This window comes from Scyliorhinus torazame, chromosome 1, assembly GCF_047496885.1.
Source record: "Scyliorhinus torazame isolate Kashiwa2021f chromosome 1, sScyTor2.1, whole genome shotgun sequence".
Classification (NCBI taxonomy): Eukaryota; Metazoa; Chordata; class Chondrichthyes; order Carcharhiniformes; family Scyliorhinidae; genus Scyliorhinus; species Scyliorhinus torazame.
In genome coordinates, this window is record NC_092707.1 from 162185315 (window position 1) to 162205405 (window position 20091).

At 43.6% G+C, this 20091-nt stretch overlaps 1 long non-coding RNA gene across 1 annotated transcript in view; it reads left to right on the forward strand.

The window, feature by feature from the left end:
* The first annotated feature begins 4156 nt into the window (after positions 1-4156).
* LOC140415917 (uncharacterized) overlaps positions 4157-20091 on the forward strand; it is a 29706-nt gene continuing 13771 nt past the window's right edge. Inside the window, exons 1-2 of the long non-coding RNA XR_011944771.1 lie at positions 4157-4299; positions 15733-15822. This is a non-coding gene — a long non-coding RNA (uncharacterized lncRNA). The remainder of the gene's footprint in view (positions 4300-15732; positions 15823-20091) is intronic.

Genomic DNA, 20091 nt, shown 5'->3' on the forward strand with positions numbered 1-20091 from the left:
ACTAGGGAAGGGGCGGTACTGGACCTGGTATTGGGGAATGAGCCCGGCCAGGTGGTAGATGTTTCAGTAGGGGAGCGTTTTGGTAACAGTGACCACAATTCAGTAAGTTTTAAAGTACTGGTGGACAAGGATAAGAGTGGTCCTAGGATAAATGTGCGAAATTGGGGGAAGGCTAATTATAACAATATTAGGCGGGAACTGAAGAACCTAGATTGGGGGCGGATGTTTGAGGGCAAATCAACATCTGACATGTGGGAGGCTTTCAAGTGTCAGTTGAAAGGAATTCAGGACCAGCATATATAAGGAAAGTAGGAAGGAACTTAAGCAAGGAGTCATGAGGTCTAGAAGGGGGTCACAAAACGTCATTGGCAAATAGGGTTAAGGAAAATCCCAAGGCCTTTTACACATACATAAAAAACAAGAGGGTAGCCAGGGAACGGGGTGGCCCACTGAAGGATAGGCAAGGGAACATGTGTGTGGAGCCAGAGGAAATGGGCGAGGTACTAAATGAATACTTTGCATCAGTATTCACCAAAGAGAAGAAATTGGTAGATGTTGAGTCTGGAGAAGGGTGTGTAGATAGCCTGGGTCACATTGAGATCCAAAAAGACGAGGTGTTGGGTGTCTTAAAAAATATTAAGGTAGATAAGTCCCCAGGGCCTGATGGGATATACCCCAGAATACTGAAGGAGGCTGGAGAGGAAATTGCTGAGGCCTTGACAGAAATCTTTGGATCCTCACTGTCTTCAGGTGATGTCCCAGAGGACTGGAGAATAGCCAATGTCGTTCCTCTGGTTAAGAAGGGTAGCAAGGATAATCCAAGGAACTACAGGCCGGTGGGCCTTACTTCAGTGGTAGGGAAATTACTGGAGAGAATTCTTCGAGACAGGATCTACTCCCATTTGGAAGCAAATGGACGTATTAGTGAGAGGCAGCATGGTTTTGTGAAGGAGAGGTCGTGTCTCACTAACTTGATAGTGTTTTTCGAGGAGGTCACTAAGATGATTGATGCAGGTAGGGCAGTGGATGTTGTCTATATGGACTTCAGTAAGGCCTTTGACAAGGTCCCTCATGGTAGACTCGTACAAAAGGTGAAGTCACACGGGATCAGGGGTGAGCTGGCAAGGTGGATACAGAACTGGCTAGGTCATAGAAGGCGGAGAGTAGCAATGGAAGGCTGCTTTTCTAATTGGAGGGCTGTGACCAGTGGTGTTCCACAGGGATCAGTGCTGGGACCTTTGCTCTTTGTAGTATATATAAATGATTTGGAGGAAAATGTAACTGGTCTGATTAGTAAGTTTGCAGACGACACAAAGGTTGGTGGAATTGCGGATAGCGATGAGGACTGTCAGAGGATACAGCAGGATTTAGATCGTTTGGAGACTTGGGCGGAGAGATGGCAGATGGAGTTTAATCCGGACAAATGTGAGGTAATGCATTTTGGAAGGTCTAATGCAGGTAGGAAATATACAGTGAATGGTAGAACCCTCAAGAGTATTGAAAGTCAGAGAGATCTAGGAGTACAGGTCCACAGGTCATTGAAAGGGGCAACACAGGTGGAGAAGGTAGTCAAGAAGGCATACGGCATGCTTGCCTTCATTGGCTGGGGCATTGAGTATAAGAATTGGCAAGTCATGTTGCAGCTGTATAGAACCTTAGTTAGGCCACACTTGGAGTATAGTGTTCAATTCTGGTCGCCACACTACCAGAAGGATGTGGAGGCTTTAGAGAGGGTGCAGAAGAGATTGACCAGAATGTTGCCTGGTATGGAGGGCATTAGCTATGAGGAGCGGTTGAATAAACTCGGTTTGTTCTCACTGGAGCGAAGGAGGTTGAGGGGAGACCTGATAGAGGTCTACAAAATTATGAGGGGCATAGACAGAGTGGATAGTCAGAGGCTTTTCCCCAGGGTAGAGGGGTCAATTACTAGGGGGCATAGGTTTAAGGTGCGAGGGGCAAGGTTTAGAGTAGATGTACGAGGCAAGTTTTTTTACGCAGAGGGTAGTGGGTGCCTGGAACTCGCTGCCGGAGGAGGCGGTGGAAGCAGGGACGATAGTGACATTTAAGGGGCATCTTGACAAATACATGAATAGGATGGGAATAGAGGGATACGGACCCAGGAAGTGTAGAAGATTGTAGTTTAGTCGGGCAGCATGGTCGGCACGGGCTTGGAGGGCCGAAGGGCCTGTTCGTGTGCTGTATATTTCTTTGTTCTTTGTTCTTTGAGGCAAGGTTGAACAGCTTGGGGGGCCTGTACTTGGAGTTTCGAAGGATGAATGGTGATTGAGCGAAACATAAAAGATACTGAGGGGACATAGGCTAGATACCAGGAGGATATTTCTACTTGTGGGGGACTTTAGACCTAGAGGACACAGTTTAGGAAGGAGGTCTCTCTTTTAAGACCGAGTTGTGATTTCTTGTATGTTGAATTATTTTGCCCAGAAAGCAGTGAGGCTGGGTCTTGAATTAATTCAAAGTAGAGTTAGACAGTTTTTTGATGAGGTCAATGGTTATGGGTACAAGACTGGAAAGTGGAGTTGACAGATCAAGTACAATTTCATTGAATGTGGAGAATGTCTGAAAGGCTTATATGGCCTATTCCTGTCCTGACTAACCTCCCCTCTAGATGGTAGCATTATACTGAATGATGAATTTTATTGACATTCTCTTTACATGTTTCTAAGAATTACACCATAAGTTGTGATAGAGAAGTATAGGGCAGCACGGTAGCATAGTGGTTAGCACAATTGCTTCACAGCTCCAGGGTCCCAGATTCGATTTCCGGCTTGGGTCACTGTCTGTGCGGAGTCTGCACGTTCTCCCTGTGTGTGTGTGTGTGGGTTTCCTCCGGGTGCTCCGGTTTCCTCCCACAGTCCAAAGCTGTGCAGGTTAGGTGGATTGGCCATGATAAATTGCCCTTAGTGTCCAAAATTGCCCTTAGTGTTGGGTGGGGTTACTGGGTTATGGGGATAGGGTGGAGGTGTGGACTTGGCTAGGGATCTCTTTCAAAGAGTCGGTGCAGACTCGATGGGCTGAATGGCCTCCGTCTGCACTGTAGATTCTATGATTCTGATTCAAAGTGGTACATATTTAATTATGTAGAATAAATGACTGCAGGCTTTGATCCAAAAAGCAATTGGATTTGTAAAATACAAAGACAGTGGGTGAGATCTTCTGGTTGTTCATGCCGCTGGGCTCGTCCGGTCGCGCTGATGGCACATCCCCGCCGTCGGTTTCCTTACGGCAGAGTGGATTCCGTGGGAAATCGCATTGACAGCAGCGGGACCAGAAAATCCTGCCGTCGGCCAACAGAGGGCGGTCTCCCACCACCGTGAAACATGCTGGGGCGGGGGGGAGGGTGTTGGCAGAGAGGATCTCGCCCAGTATATTTGTCAGAATGACATCAATGATGAGGGTCAGTTGTGTGGAGATATTTTTTAAAAGCTGGCATTGTTCTTGGGAGCAAAGAAAGTTAAAAGGTTAAATAGAGGTGTTCAAAATTATGAAAGGTTTTGATACTCGACATTGACAGTAGAGTTAATTGCCAGTCGCACAGTGGTTAGCACTGTTGTTTCACAGCACCATGGTCCCAGGTTCGATTCCCGGCTTGGGTAACTGCGGAGTCTACGTTCCTCCCATGCCTGCATGGGTTTCTCCCGGTGCTCCGGTTTCCTCCCACAAGTCCCAAAAGACGCGCTGTTAGGTAATTTGGACATTCTGAATTCTCCCTCGGTGTACCCGAACATGCAGCGGAATGTAGCAACCAGGAGATTATCACAGTAACTTCATTGCAGTGTTCATGTAAACCTACTTGTGACACAAATAAAGATTATTATTATTATTGTGATGAATGTAGGAATTTCAGACATAGTATATGTCCGGTGCAGTAATGTTTAAAAGCGTGGGTTAGGCTGGGTATGTATGTATCTGCTGCAGTAATATTTTTTTTAACTCCTTGAGGCTTTGAATGAGGTATTTGCAATATGGGTAGATGATTCAAAAGGTTCTTAAATGACTCCAGTTCTGATTTGTCTGGTTTTGAAAATAATGACAGCCATGAATAATCTCTACTGGATTTTTCTCTCCTGGAGGTGTCCAAGGTAACGAGATCCCACAAATGTGGTTCTTTTTAATTCATTCATAGAATGTGGGCTCCTGTATCTGAGGAGTCATGAATGGTGCTGAACATTGTGCAATCATTAGCACACATCTCCACTTCTGACCTTATGATGGAAGGAAGGACAACTGGAATTGAGATGATTTACGTCCAATAACTTCAGCCATCTTCCCTTGTGCCAGGTATGACCCCAACCAGTGGAGAGTTTACCCAATGATTCCCATTGACTGCAGTTTTGCTAGGGCTCCTTGATGCCAGTGCCTTCAGCTATTTCTTGATATTACGTGAATCAAACTGGCTGGAGACTAGCACCTGTGATGTTGGGGACCTCCGGAGAAGGCCGTGATGGGTCACCCACTCGGTACTTGCTGAAGATTGTTGCGAATGTGTCAACTTTATCTTTTGCGCTAATGTGCTGGGCTCCCACAAAATTAACGGTGGGGATATTTGTGGAGCCGCCTCCTCTATTGAGTTGTTTAATTGTCCACTGCCATTCATGACCAGATGTGGCAGGACTGATCCATTGGTTGTGAAATAGCTTAGCTCAGTCGATCACTTGCTGCTTATGCTGTTTCACACACACATAGTCCTGTGATGTAGCTTCACCAGGTTGACACCTCATGATGGAGAGTATCCTGAATGTGAAGATGGGACTTTGTCTCCGCAGCACTTTGCGGTGGTTGCTCCTACTGATGCTGTCATGGATAGATGCATCTGCGGCAGGCAGGTGAGAGTGAGGTCAAATATATTTTTCCCTCTTGTTAGCTCCCTCACCACAGCAATTTTCTTTGGCACTCAACCAGCTCAGGCTACAGTGGTGCCACTGAGCCACAATTGGTGATGGTGGACTTTGAAGTCTAGAGTACATTCTGTGCCCTCAATGCTTCCTCCCAAGTGGCGTTCAATACGGAAGAGTACTGAGGGGCAGTACATGCAATCAGCAGGAGGTTTCCTTGCACAACTTTGACATGATGCTTTGAGACCTCATGGGTTCAGAGTCAATGTTGAGGACTCCCAGGGAAACTCCCTGCTGACTCTATACCGCTGTGCCGTGCCACCTTTGGATCTGTCTTGTCAGTGGGACAGGCCATACCCAGGGATGGTGATGATCGGGTCTGGAACATTATGCATGTTTATGACTGTGCCAGGCTGTTGCTTCACGAGTCTGTGGGACAGGTCTCCTAATTTTGGCACAAGCCCCCAAATGTTAATAAGGAGAACTTACCAGGGTCAACCTAGCTGAGTTTGTCATTGTTGTTTCAGGTGCCTAGGTCGATGTCGGGTGGCCTGTTTCATACAACTGAGTGGTTTTCTACACCATTTCAGAGGCCTGTTAAGAATCAACCACATTGCTGTGGATCTGGAGTCACATGTAGACTAGATCAAATTTCCTTTGTTACTGAGCCAGATGGATTTTTCTGACTTTTAATTCCAGATTTGTACTGAATTCAAATTCCATCATCTGCTGTAGTGGAATTCGAACCTTGCTTCCCCAGGTCTCTGGATTACTAGTTTAGTGACAGTAAAACTGACTTGACTCTATTATAAAACTCTTACCTGCCAGCAAAACACAATTTTAATAACTTTTTGTAAATGTTCTCTCTCTTCGCAGACATGAGTTACTGAATTTCTTGATGAATTATGATGCTGTGTTTGTGTGCTGGTTGTCTTCTGATAACTTACTCATTAGTCAAATAACAATAATTATCGATGAATTATAATGTGAACTCAAAGTCCCAGTAAAAACAGAACATGTAGAAAATTCTCTGGCAGCACCTGTGGGAAACACGAAACATTGAGAGGCACCTGTCAGACACCAAGATGCCTAGGTCATATGCTTAATGACATAATTGTGCACTGTGTACGCTCATAACAATAATGAAACTACTTCTGTTTAGTTTTTTTAAAGAAACAATTTCCTGTTTCACTACTTTACAACGTTAATGGCATAATGCAAATAAACAAATCTCTGTCTGTATATGCACTTGGCATGATTTTAGAACTACCTCTACAAATCAAGTGGAGTAACATACAAAGCCTTCCTGATCTCCTTGCATGTTATGGTGTACAGTAAGAAGTCTTACAACCCCAGATTAAAGTCCAACAGGTTTGTTTCAAATCACTAGCTTTCGGAGCACTGCTCCTTCCTCAGGTGAATGAAGAGGTAGGTTCCAGAAACATTATATAGATAAAGTCAAAGAAGCAAGACAATGCTTTGAATGCGAGCATTTGCAGGTAATTAAGTCTTTACAGATCCAGAGATAGGGGTAACCCCAGATTAAAGAGGTGTGAATTGTCTCAAGCCAGGATAGTTGGTAGGATTTCGAAAGCCCAGGCCAGATGGTGGGGGAATGAATGTAATGCGACATGAATCCAAGGTCCATGTTGAGGCCGTACTCGTGTGCGGAACTTGGCTATAAGTTTCTGCTCGGCGATTTTGCGCTATCGCGCATCCTGAAGGCCACCTTGGAAAACGCTTACCCGGAGATCAGGGGCTGAATGCCCTTGACTGCTAAAGTGTTCCCTGACTGGAAGGGAACATTCCTGCCTGGTGATTGTTGCGCAATGTCCGTTCATCCGTTGTTGCAGCATCAGCATGGTCTCGCCAATGTACCGGGACATCCTTTCCTGCAGCGTATGAGGTAGACAGCATTTGCCGAGTCGCACGAGTATGTACCGCGTACCTGGTGGGTGGTGCTCTCGCGTGTAATGGTGGTATCCATGTCGATGATCTGGCATGTCTTGCAGAGATTGCCATGGCAGGGTTATGTGGTGCCGTGGTCGTTATTCTGGAGGCTGGGTAGTTTGCTGCAAACAATGGCTTGTTTGAGGTTGCGCGGTTTGAAGGCAAGTAGTGGGGGTGTGGGGATGACCTTGGCAAGATGTTCATCTTCATCAATGACGTGTTGAAGGCTGCGAAGAAGATGTCGTTTCTCCGCTCCGGGGAAGTACTGGATGACGAAGGGAACTCTGTCGGTTATGTCTCGTGTTTGTCTTCTGAGGAGGAGAGTGCAGTTTTTTTGCTGTGGCGCGTTGGAACTGTTGATCGATGAGTCGAGCGCCACATCCCGTTCGTACAAGAGCATCTTTCAGCGTTTGTAGATGTCTGTTACGCTCTTCCTCGTCTGAGCAGATCCTGTGTATACGGAGGTCTTGTCCATAGGGGATGGCTTCTTTAATGTGTAAAGCTGGAGAAGTGGAGCATCGTGAGGTTATCTGTACGGTAAAGCAAAGTGCTGAGGTGACCGTCCTTGATGGAGATGAGTGTGTCCAAGAATGCAAAGGATTTTGGAAAGTAGTCCGTGGCGAGTCTGATGGTGGGATGGAACTTATTGATGTCATTGTGTAGTCGTTTTCAGTGATTTTTTTTGGCCTGGGTCAAAGGAAAAAAATGTCATTAATGTATCTGGTGTATAATGTCAGTGAAGATCGTGTGCGGTGAGGAGGTCTTGTTCAAACTTGTGCATGAAGATGTTGGTATATTGAAGTGCGAATTTGGTCCCCATGGCTGTTCCGTGCGTCTGGATGAAGAACTTGTTGTCGAAGGTGAAGACGTTGTGATACAGAATGAAGCGGATGAGTTGCAGAATTGCGTCTGGAGATTGGCAGTTGTCGGTGTTGTGTACTGAGGCTGTTGCAGCAATCTGTCGTCATGGGGGATGCTGGTGTAGAGTGCTGAGACAGCCATTGTGACAAGGAATGTTCCTGGTTCAACTGGACCATGGGTGTTGAGGTTCTGTAGGAAGTCCGTCGTGTCGCGACAGAAGCTGGGCGTTCCTTGTACGATGGGTTTCAAGATGCCCTTGATGTAGCCAGATAGGTTCTCACACAGGGTCCCATTGCCTGATACGATAGGATGGCCTGGTGTGATGGCCTTGTGTATTTTCGGGAGGCAGTAGAGATCTCCAACGCAGGGTGTACGTGGGATGAGAGCATGTGGGGTGCTCTGAAGGTCTGGATCCAAGGTCTTGATCAATCTGTTGAGTTGGCGGGTGTGTTCCTTGGTTGGATCTGCGGGTAACTGTAGTGTTCCTGGTTGTGAGTTGTCGGTATACTTCTTTGCAGTAATCCGTTCTGTTCAGTTTGACGGTGGCCCCTCTTTTGTCTGCTGGTTTGATGACGATATTGCGGTTGGTCTTGAGAACTGTCTGGTTGGAGGATGTAGTCCGACAAGTTGACAGCTTTGACAAAGAGTCATCAAACTCGAAACGTTAGCTCTTTTCTCTCCCTACAGATACTGCCAGACCTGCTGATATTTTCCAGCATTTTCTCTTTTGTTTCAGATTCCAGCATCCGCAGTAATTTGCTTTTATTCAAATAGATTTCCCTGTATTGTTTTCTGGTACCGGGGAGGCTTGGTTGCTGCTGATGGTGATGCCGAATTTCTCAAGCTTCCTGTTCTTGGTGTGCATATAGATGGCGTAGTATCTTTGTCTCATCTGTTTGGCAGTGTTCCGCAGCTAGTCTGCTGCGTCCTGAGCGCAAGTTGAGAATATGGCCTCTTTCTTAGTTTCCAGGTTGCGGTGTCTGCTGTGGAGCTGGTGTAAGAGATAGTTGAGTGTGAGAGAGGTGCGATGGCAGAGTCTCTCATCTGTAAAGACTTCATAGCTGCAAATGCTCGCATTCAAAGCATTGTCTTGCTTCTTTGACTTTGTCTATATAATGTTTCTGGAACATACCTCTTCATTCACCTGAGGACGGTGTGGTGCTCTGAAAGCTAATGATTTGAAACAAACCTGTTGGACTTTAACGTGGTGTTGTAAGACTTCTTACTGTGCTCACCCCAGTCCAATGCTGGCATTCCCACATCATGTAGTCTGATTTTGAACTATTAGGCTTTGGTTCAGTACTCTCAAGATCTTGTTCCTGCCTCAGAAATTGCCACTTCTGACACTAAAGTCTGAATTGGTTCACATTCTGGCAACAACTCATGCGAAAATGGATCATTCTCCTGTTTTGGTTAATGCCTTGTGAGGATCATGTGTTCTACATCAACATTCCTTGCCTTTCCGTCAGTTTCAAACCAACTATCCTGTTTCCACAAATGTCTGCTACATTTCCCACATCACACTTTGTGTGACTTGAGGTGGGCTCAACAGAAAAATGCTCCTAGGAACAGGAGCAGACCACTAAGCCTGCTCCACCATTTAATACGATCATGGCCGATTGGACACTTCAATACCTTTTACACCCACTATAATTTCTCTTGAAACTGAATTCTCTTTGATTTGTGTCATTCTGATATCTTTGACTGAACTGTTTGCATTCAACTTCAACAGCCAATTCTGGTAGAACCAGAATCAAACTGCTGCTTCACGCTAAACTTTGAGCACCCAAACAGCACTTTTTTAATGATTGCCTCTTTAACTATCCCATCTTTAACTACCCTACCAAATCTTTCAGCTGTTTCATTTGATGCAAGACACTGAGGAGGACTATAAGGGCAAGTTGATACCATTTGCTTTCTGAAATTTTGGAATGAAATTGAGGGCCATTATCTCAGCCAAGCTAAATTGGACTGTAATTCAACAATGGTTCGTTCAGCGTTGGTGTTTTGGCCCATGTGTTTTATTTTGATCCACTTTGAGTAGCTATTGATGAGCACCAACAAATTGTCATTCTTAGACCTAAGATATAGGAGCAGAATAAGGCCATTTGGCCCATCGAGTGCTCCACCATTTGATCATGGCTGATGTGTTCCTCATCCCCATTCTCCTGCCTTTTCCCAATAACCCCTGATCCTCTTATTAATCACCAGATTTGGGCTTGATGTGCTGTTACCTACAAGGCTACAAATCAAGAGCTGGAAGGTGGAATTGACTGAATAGTTCTGAGAACATGAGAACTAGGAGCAGGAGTAGGCAATTTAGCTTCTCGAGCCTGCTCTACCATTCAGTAATGTGGCTCATCTCTCAGAATTTACAGTGCAGAAGGAGGCCATTCGGCCCATCAAATCTGCACCAGCCTTTGGAAAGAGCACCCCACTTAAGCCCACACCTCCACCCTGTCCCCATAACTCAGTAATCCCACCTAATCATTTGGACACTAAGGGGCAATTTAGCATAGCAAATCTACCTAACCTGCACATCTTGGACTGTGGGAGGAAACCGGAGCACCCGGAGGAAATCTATGCAGACACGGGAAGAAATTGCAAACTCCACACAGACAGTCAGCTGATGCTGGAATTGAATCCGGGACCCTGGAGCTGAGGCAGCAGTGCTAACCATTGTACCACCATGCCGTCCCATGTCATGAGTGTCCATTTAAGAAAGATTTTGTTTGCCCACAAGGCTTGTAGCATGGCTTCAGTGATGTAATTTGTGGGTGGACTGCCTCACGGCATCAGCGAGCCTCCGGGGTCATGTGGTCTACGCTTTGGAGCTTCTTGCGGTGACAGATTCCCGAAGTTGGTCTCTCAAGGAAGCAGACCGGAAGCTCAAATGAAATACCAGACCGATCTGTCTGACTCACACCATTCATCAGGTCCTGAAGAGTATTGGAAAAATGGAAGAGAAGAAAAACATTCGCAGTGTGGACTAACTGTACATGTGTTCTATATATGGATGTAGATTTGAACGATCTTCTCATATGGAGAGGCACAAGTGTGACCAAACCGAGGCGAGGCAGCGTAAATGTGGGGACTGTGGAAAGGGATTCTGTCACTCATTTGAACTGGAAGCTCATCGACACAGTCACACTGGGAAGAGGCCATTCACCTGCCCCAAGTGTGGGAAGGGATTTACTCCGTCATCCGACCTGCGGAGACATTAGAGTTCACACTGGCGAAAGACCGTTTACCAGCTCTATATGTGGGAAGGGATTGACTCAGTTATCAACCTTGCTGAGACACTGGCGAGTTCACATAGGGGAGTGACCATTCACCTGCTTTGTTGTGGGAAGGGGTTTACTCAGTCATGTAACTTGCTGACACATCAGCGGCTTCACACTGTGGAGAATCCATTCACCACATGGTGAAGCACCAACAAGTTCATAAGTGACTGCTCTGCTCCAATTCTGCAGGTATCACTTGGTTGAGTATTACTGAGAAAAAGAGACATGCTTTTGTAGGTTTTCATCTTGTACTCTTCAGGGCAGATGGAAGAATCCCAACTGCAAAGGGAACAACAATTTATACTGCATCGGAAAAGGGGGCTTGTTGATTAACAAGTCAACTCTGGTCATATGGGTAGCACAGTGTTTAGCACTGTTGCTTCACACGCCAGGGTCCCAGGTTCGATTTCGACTTGGGTCACTGTCTGTACGGAGTCTGCACGTTCTCCCCGTGTCTGCGTGGGTTTCCACCGGGTGCTCCGGTTTCCTCCCACACGTCCCGAAAGATGTGCTGTTGGGTAATTTGGACATTTTGAATTCTCCCTCAGTGTACCCGAACAGGCGCCAGAATGTGGCGACCAGGGGCTTTTCGCAGTAACTTCATTGCAGTGTTAATGTATGCCTACTTGTGACAATAAAGATTATTGTTATTATTAATGAGAAAATGAAGACTTTACATATGCAGGCGGATGAAAAGTGGGCAGAAGTTCATCAAGCGGTACCGTATCATACCGATACGGTATAGAAAGGACGTGTTGCGGGTAGCACATGAGATACCATTAGGAGGTTGTTTGGGGGTAAGGAAACTTGAGCTAAAATACTAAAACATTTTTATTGGTCTTGGCTACATAAAGATGTGTTTAATACTGTCGATCATGTCACACATGTCAAGTGATAGGGAAACCTCAAGCAGTGATAAAACTAGCGCACTTAATACCCATTCCAGCATTTGAGGAACCTTTTACACAGGTTTTAATTGATTGCGTAGGACCGCTTCCTAAAATGAAAAGTGGGAATCAATATCTTTTGACTATAATGGATGTGTCTTCTAGGTTTCCAGAGGCCATTCCATTATGCAATATTACAGCTAAAAGGATTGTGGAGGATTTACTTAAATTATTTTACTAGATATGGACTACCCGCAGAAATCAATCGGAACAAGGATCAAAAGTTATTTAAGGAGGTTATGGATAGATTAGGAGTAAAACAATTTAAATCAACTGTGTACCACGCAGAATCTGGCGTTAGAACGGTGGCATCAAACATTAAAGTCAATGTTGAGGGCTTATTGTCAAAATCATCCAGAGGATTGGGATAAAGGAATTCCACTCGTACTGTTTGCAATTAGGGATGCATCTAATGAGTCAACCAAATTCAGTCCCTTTGAACTGATTTTTGGTCAAGAGGTAAGAGGACCACTTAAATTGATTAAGGAGATATTGGTGAGTGAGGATTCTGAAACTACATCATTGGATTACGTGTCAAATTTTAGGGAATGGTTAAATAGAGCAGATGAATTGGCTAGATTACATTTAAAAGTTGCACAGCATGTGATGAGACAGGAAGCGGACAAGAAAGCAAAGGTTTGTAGTTTTGCCAGTGGAGATAAAGTTTTAGTATTGTTAGTAGTGGTAGGTGAATCTTTAAAAGCAAGGTTTTGTGGACTGTATCAGACTGAAAGGAAATTGAGTGAGGTGAATTATTTGGTAAGATCACCAGATAGAATAAAAACTCACCGAGTCTGTCAGGTGAATATGCGTAAAAGGTGTTTTGAAAGGGGAGGAGAGCAAAAGGAGGAGGTTTTAGTAATTCTAACTCAAAGTGAAGAACCAAATCCAGATGACTCTGAATTTGGCATTCCTCAAATTAAATTGGATAACGAGGATGTTCTTAAAAATTGGGGTAAATTATTGAGTTGCCTTCCAGAGAGAAAACAAACTGACATAGAACATACAGTGCAGAAGGAGCCCATTCGGCCCATCGAGTCTGCACCGACCCACTTAAGCCCTCACTCCCACCCTATCCCTGTAACCCAATAACCCCTCCTAACCTTTTTGGTCACTAAGGGCAATTTATCATGGCCAATCAACCTAACCTGCACACCTTTGGACTGTGGGAGGAAACCGGAGCACCCAGAGGAAACCCACACAGACGCGGGGAGAACGTGCAGACTCCGCACAGACCCAGCGGGGGATCGAACCTGGGACCCTGATGCTGTGAAGCAACAGTGCTATCCACTTGTGCTACCGCGCTGACCTGAAAGAGTTATTAATATCACATGGGCAATTTTTTGGAAATAAGTTGGAAGTACTAAAATGGTTATATGTGATGTAGATATGGGGAATGCTGTTCCAATTAAACAACATCCATACAGACGCAACCCTCTAAAGTTGGCACAGGTTCAAAAGGAAATTGAAAGTATGCTTGAAAATGGCATAATTGAAGTGGGTTGCAGCGAGTGGTGATGGGACCGAAACCGGACGGTATGAAAGAAAGGAAAGTCGCTTATTGTCACAAGTAGGCTTCAAATGAAGTTACTGTGAAAAGCCCCTAGTCGCCACATTCCGGCGCCTGTTCGGGGAGGCTGTTATGGGAATTGAACCGTGCTGCTGGCCTGCCTTGGTCTGCTTTCAAAGCCAGCGATTTAGCTCAGTGTGCTAAACAGCCCCTCAGGTACTCCGCGATTGTGTGTAGAAACGTTAATGCAGTTACAAAAACAGACTCTTCTCCTATCACGCGTCTGCATTGAGAAGGTGGGACAAACAGCGTTTATCTCCAAACTGGATTTACTACTGGCAGGTACCTTTATCCGAAAGGGCAAAGGAGATTTCAGCTTTTGTGACTCCAAATGGTTTATACCAATTCAAAGTTATGCCATTTGGCATGAAAAACACCTCAGCCACATTTCAACGGTTAACTAACAAAGTCATTTCAGGATTACCCAATTGTGCGGTGTACATAGACGATCTGGTGATTTTTAGTCAGACATGGAAAGAACATTTGAAGCATCTGATGGAGTTATTCGGTCGACTTCAGGAGGCGGGATAGGTGGTAAACCTAGCCAAAAGTGAATTTGGAAATGCCCAAGTCACATTCTTTGGCCATACAATTGGACATGAACAAATGGTGCCATGGGATGCGAAGACAAAAGTTATTGTGGAGTTCCCAATACCTTCAACACGAAGGGAAGTAATGAGATTTCTTGGCCTGAGTGTCTTTTAGAGTAAATTTGTGCCGAATTTTAGCAGTGGGCTTGCACCACTGACTGACTTGCTGAAGAAGCGTAGCAAATTTCAGTGGACGGCGGATTGTCAACAGGCATTTGACTGCCTGAAGGCTGTGTTAACCACTGCTCCTGTGATGGCCACCCCAAATTACACACAACCATTCAAGGTGGCTATCGATGCAAGTGATGTGGGCATAGGTGCCGTGCTCTTGCAAGAAGATGACGAAGGAATAGAGCGGCCTATTGGGTATTTTTCCAAAACATTAAGTGATCACCAGAGGAAGTATTCAACAATTGAAAAGGAGACTTTGAGCTTGGTGCTGGCTTTCCACCATTTTAACATTTATGTTACCAGCAATTCGTCTGAAACAATTATACACACTGATCATAATCCGTTGACATTTTGGGAGAAATTCAGGAATAAAAATGCCAGACTGTTTTGATGGAGTCTATTATTACAGCCATTTAAGAGCAGCATGGTGGTGCAGTGGGTTAGTCCCGAGGCCTCATGGGCCGAGGTCCCAGGTTCAATCCCGGCTCTGGATCACTGTCTGTGTGGAGTTTGCACATTCTCCCCGTGTTTGTGTGGGTTTCGCCCCCACACTCTCCCCGTGTTTGTGTGGGTTTCGCCCCCACAACACAAAGATGTGCAGCCTAGGTGGATTGGCCACGCTAAATTGCCCCTTAATTGGAAAAAATGAATTGGGTAATCTAAATTTATTTTAAAAACCTTTTTTAAATTACAGTCATTTAATTTAAAACTTATACGTGTGGCAGGACGGGAAAACATGATAGCCGATGCTTTGTCACTAATGTGATAAAGAGAAGGTTCGATGGTGGAAGACAAAGAACTGAAATGGACTGTATTACTGTAAATGTTTCCCTGTTTTGATTTTATAAAATGTATGTATGTTTATTGTCAAGTGTTAGTAATAGACAAGTGAAAAGGTTTGAAAACGGAAGCCACCTTTGAAGTTGATGGTTTATTTTGTTTCTTGGGGGGAGGTGTCATGTGAGAGTCCCTTTAAGAAAGGTTTTATTTGACCACATAGCTTGTAGCACGGCTTCAGTAATGTAATTTGTGGATGGAGCTGGGCTGTGCTGTCAGGTGAGAGGGGGTTTAGGTTTTTTGGTTTTAGTTTTGGTTTGTTGGTTTGGACTGCAGAAAAGAAGCAGTGTTTTCTTGTATTCTCTGTGCTTATTGTAAAGCTATTCCAGTGAACTGAAATTACATTGGGTGTGGCAACCTGCCTTGGTAACTTTAAAGATAGAGTTGCTTTCCAGAATCTGCTGGTTGGAGGCTGGATCTCGGGGGAAGGACCAGTCCCATTCAAGTGAGATTACAGTGTGATGTGCTGCGCCCCTGAAAGGCATTTTGGTTTATTAGATTTTGTATTGAATTGGAACAGCTACTAAGGGGGATTCATTAAGAGTTATGTACATAAATTGCTGTAGCTGTCGTTTTTTTTTAAGTTTGTAATTGCGAACAACTTCTTGCTAACTTTTATATATGTTAACTACATTCTTATAATAAACTTTGTTTTGATAAAACTCCTAGGAAGTCTGATGACTCACACCTGAAGTGAAGGCTCAGTGAAGGCTCTTGTGCTCATCCCAGCCAAATTCAACGTAAAAGGTGATAGGTCAGGTGAGCTTCATAATATACTTTAGAGTTTCTAAGCCCTGGCCCATAACACCATGATCTCATCATGGCCTCATCTCCACCGTCCTGCCCATTCTCCATAACCCTTCAACCCATTACCAATTAAAAATCTGTCGAACTCAAATTTACTCACTGCCCCTGCATCCACTGCACTTTGGAGTAGCAAAATCCATAGATTCGCAAACCTTTGGATGAAGTAGATTTTCCTCATCTCTGTTTTAAATTTGCGACCCCTTATCCTGAGACCATGGCCTTCTTTCCACAGAAGTATTTATGAACTCTTAGAAATGGCTAACTTGTTCATGACTATAAAGGAGTTTTTGGTGGCTTCTTTCAACAGTTTTGGTGGATAGTATATTTGTTATAATTTATTCTAGGTCACGACCAGGCAGTAAACATGCTCTTGCTATAAATTTCATATTGACTCTTACTGTGTTTTCAGTGTGGATTTCTGACAGAAACCTAGCCATCAAATATCTAGGTACCACCACTCTATGACCCCAGTGATGCAACCCTGCACACACATCAACTCATTATCATGGTTGGGGAATGGTTTCAGTGTCTCACTAACTCTGCACGCAAATCTTGGGAGGTTGGTCATGGATACGATATGTTATCCAGAGCTTCATCGATTGTGACTTTTCAGTTGCCACATAATCTAAGACTTGGCCGTTACAGTGAGTGCATTGCTCTGCTTCAGTGTCATTGATACTGGGGCTAGTATGCCCACTTAGCTTCACGATTTCTGCTTTGATTTGTAGTTTGATTCCATCTTGTTGCCAAGGTCTGTAAGCTATTGAGAGGTTGCAAAAAAGGACAAACCCCAAAATGGCCATTTCATGTGTTTGTTGCCATCATTGTGCACTTCGCAAACTCAGTGTAAGAATAGATTACAGAGAGAAACAGCTCCATGGCATCTTGTCAGAACTGTATAATTCAGCCCAATCCTATTCGTAACCAAAGTTCATATTGTGCTCTTCCAGCCAATGTCAGTAGAAAACAAAGATAGGCAGAGGACCCATGAATATTTCCTCCCCCCACCCCCGGTAATCCAGGGATGTTGAGGGCCACCTATAATTCCATTTATGTAACCAGGACTGAGACAACATTGAATTGAACCCTGTGGTCTCATTGTGGAGACAATTTAATGCTTCAATTATGTCAAAAAGATTTTCTAAGGAACCAATTCAGCATTTTACCATAACTTAATCCAATTTCACCCACGTTCCCATTTAATGATCGCATTGTGATCTTTATGCTATTTAACCAGAAATGCAATTTTTGATTTAATTGATATAGTTTGTAGATTATCTCAGATTTTGTTGGGAATTTTAAACTTAATGTGATCAGGAGGTGGTTTCTTTAAATGGATGGGATGGAGCTGTTTCTAAGCTCTTCATTTCTAGCTAGATACCAGAATATTCTGTTGTATAAAGATTCATTCAGAGGTATTCTTTATCTGTGGCCTGTCTTCTACAGAGGATAATGTGGTGAAAGGTGAATGGAGTTCAATGTGGCTTTTCAATTATAGTGTTGAAACTTTTTTAAAAACTTAACGTAGGCCTCCAAGAAACTAAGGGTGCAATTAATGAACAGCTGCAAGAAATTTAAAAATTCCAGCACCTAAACCAACCAATTTATTTTAGCAGCAGGTGACATAAGTGAATACACGTCAACATAAATACCTAGCTGGTATTTGTTTGGACTTTGATGTTCCTTTTTCTAAGGGTATCTTGGAACTGTAGCTCAGTAGCAACACATGGTTAAGTAGTGAATTTGATTGGCCTCGTACTGATAAGTAGTGGCCTGTGTAATGTGAGGCAAGGGGAGCAAATTATCATTAAAGTTATTTTATTAATAGAAGGGATTTTCTCAAAATTAATTCCAAAAGGTCAGAACTTGCCAGAATTATGCTATGTGTATGAAGAGCTCAAAATTGAAGAATTGTTTCCTTGACCATATTTTAACTTCATCATTAACAGACTATTAAAACTGTAGACTTAAATTCACAATGTTTGCTTTCCTTAGTTTCTGTTTCATCCCCTCCCCTCCCCTCACAGTTATTCCTTTAATTGTTATTTTTGATTAATTTCCTGTTTATCTTTTCCCCATTCTCTCCCCCTTCATTCACTCCCTTTCCAACGGGTCACTTGTCTTTCCTACAACTATCTGTTCACTGTAGAGTTGAACTGCAGTCTCCGTTATATTTTTACGCAAGGTATCTGGTCAAGTCATATCGGCTTCTCTGTGTTTCATGATACACAATGGAGGTGTTTTATATTTTTAAGCCTGAGAAGTACCAATTTAAAAAAAATACTGCTTATTTTCCTGAGGTAATGCTTACATATTTATGTCAATTGGGGTTTTACCTCTCTCTGTTATTGCAGATGGGTAATACTTGATCCTTTGTGGTCAGAAGTGGATTCCTTGCCCTTCTGCAGCTCACTCCCTCCCCCTCCAAGCCTTTTTTCCTCTGTGAGCTTATTCCTCATACCTCTCCATCTCTGACCTTTTTTATTTTAACTACATTGTTCCATTCTTCACCGGACAACTGTGCTATGATTTGGTTCACAGCAAACATTTTCTTTGTGTTGGTTGATTTAATGCTGTGCTTTTGGTTGTTCGTAATCATATCTGACTAAAGGTCAAATTGGAAATTTTGTAATGTCCTACCAGCTTCATATAACCCGTTTTCTTCAGCAAACTTCTTGCATCATTTAATTATCCTTCTTCAGTGAATGACCCAGAGTAAATCTGGAGGAGAAAATGGATGCCTCTAGCACTTTTTGTAAGGATTTTGATTGGTTTGTAGTGCCAACTAGTTTACACATTGCACTACGATATGGTTAGCGCAAAGTTATACTGTGCTCTGATTCCTTCTCTGGAGTTCATGCTAATCACATTAGCAACATTGTTGTTACAGTGTGACTATATTAACTTTTTGAGAAATGCTCTCATGTTTAATATAATAATAATCGCTTATTGTCACAAGTAGGCTTCAATGAAGTTACTGTGAAAAGCCCTTAGTCGCCATATTCCGCCACATGTTCGGGGATGCTGATACGGGAATTGAACCTGCGCTGCTGACATTGTTCTGCATTACAAGCCAGCTGTTTAGTCCACTGTGCTAAACCAGCCCCTTGCATAACTGACACTTTAACCAATAAACTGGTTATGTATGAAAAATTAGATCAACGATAAATTATTACCGTTTCCACAATTCTGCAGACGTGTAGTTATAAAAAGCCAGTTAATAGCTGCCATGTTTCTCTGAGGATGCAGTGAAATTTCAACAGGTGATTTTTTTCTTTTCTTTTGATTGCTATGACCTCTCATGATATTCCTGAAGTTGAATAACTGGAGTGTTTTTTAAATCATTATTTAGAAATATATTCCTTAACAGTGGCCAATGGATTATTATCAAGTATCTAGTTATGCAACCTATGATGTTTCATGTGCTACCCCAATATACAATAAGGTAAATCCCAAGTTATTGCAATCGACTTACAGTATTTAATCATATGCATAATCTTTCTAAATGTTTGATGCAAGATATATGAGAATGAAAATAAACCTGTATTGCATGTTACAGATATATTTGGGTGAAAGTGATGAATTCCAGAAGGTGTGCAAGTAGGTTCAAAAATGCATTGCAAATTGATGTGCCAGCAACTGAAGACTGCACCATCCACACAACCAACATTACTCAAAGTCTTTTTATCATTCAGTCATGAAATGTTGGCATTGCTGTTAAGGCCAATAGGCTGCAGTCATGTGGTGTAGATACTCTCGCAATGCTGTTAGGTAAGGAGTCCAGGATTTTGATCCTGCAACAATGAAGGAACTGCCAGGATGGTGTGTGATTTGGAAGGGAATGCACAGGTAATGGTGCTCCCAAGTGCCTGTTTCTTGTCTCCTTATAGGTGGTAACCATTCTGCATTTGGGAGTTGCTGCAGTACATCTTGGAAACAGTATGCTGTGTACACCTTATGCTGGTGGTGGAGGGAATGAATGTTAAAGGTGGTGGATGGGGTGCCAATCAAATGCACTGCTTTGTCCTGGATGGTATCAAGCTTCTTGAGTTTTGTTGGAGCTGCGCATAACGTGATAAGGGGGGAGTATTCCACCACACTCCTGATGTCTGCCTTTTAGATACCGGAAAGTCTTGGGGAATTGAGCGGTTAGCCATTTGCTACTGAATGGCTTTAAACTACCAGATGGTGGGGGATGAATGTAATGCGACATGAATCCCA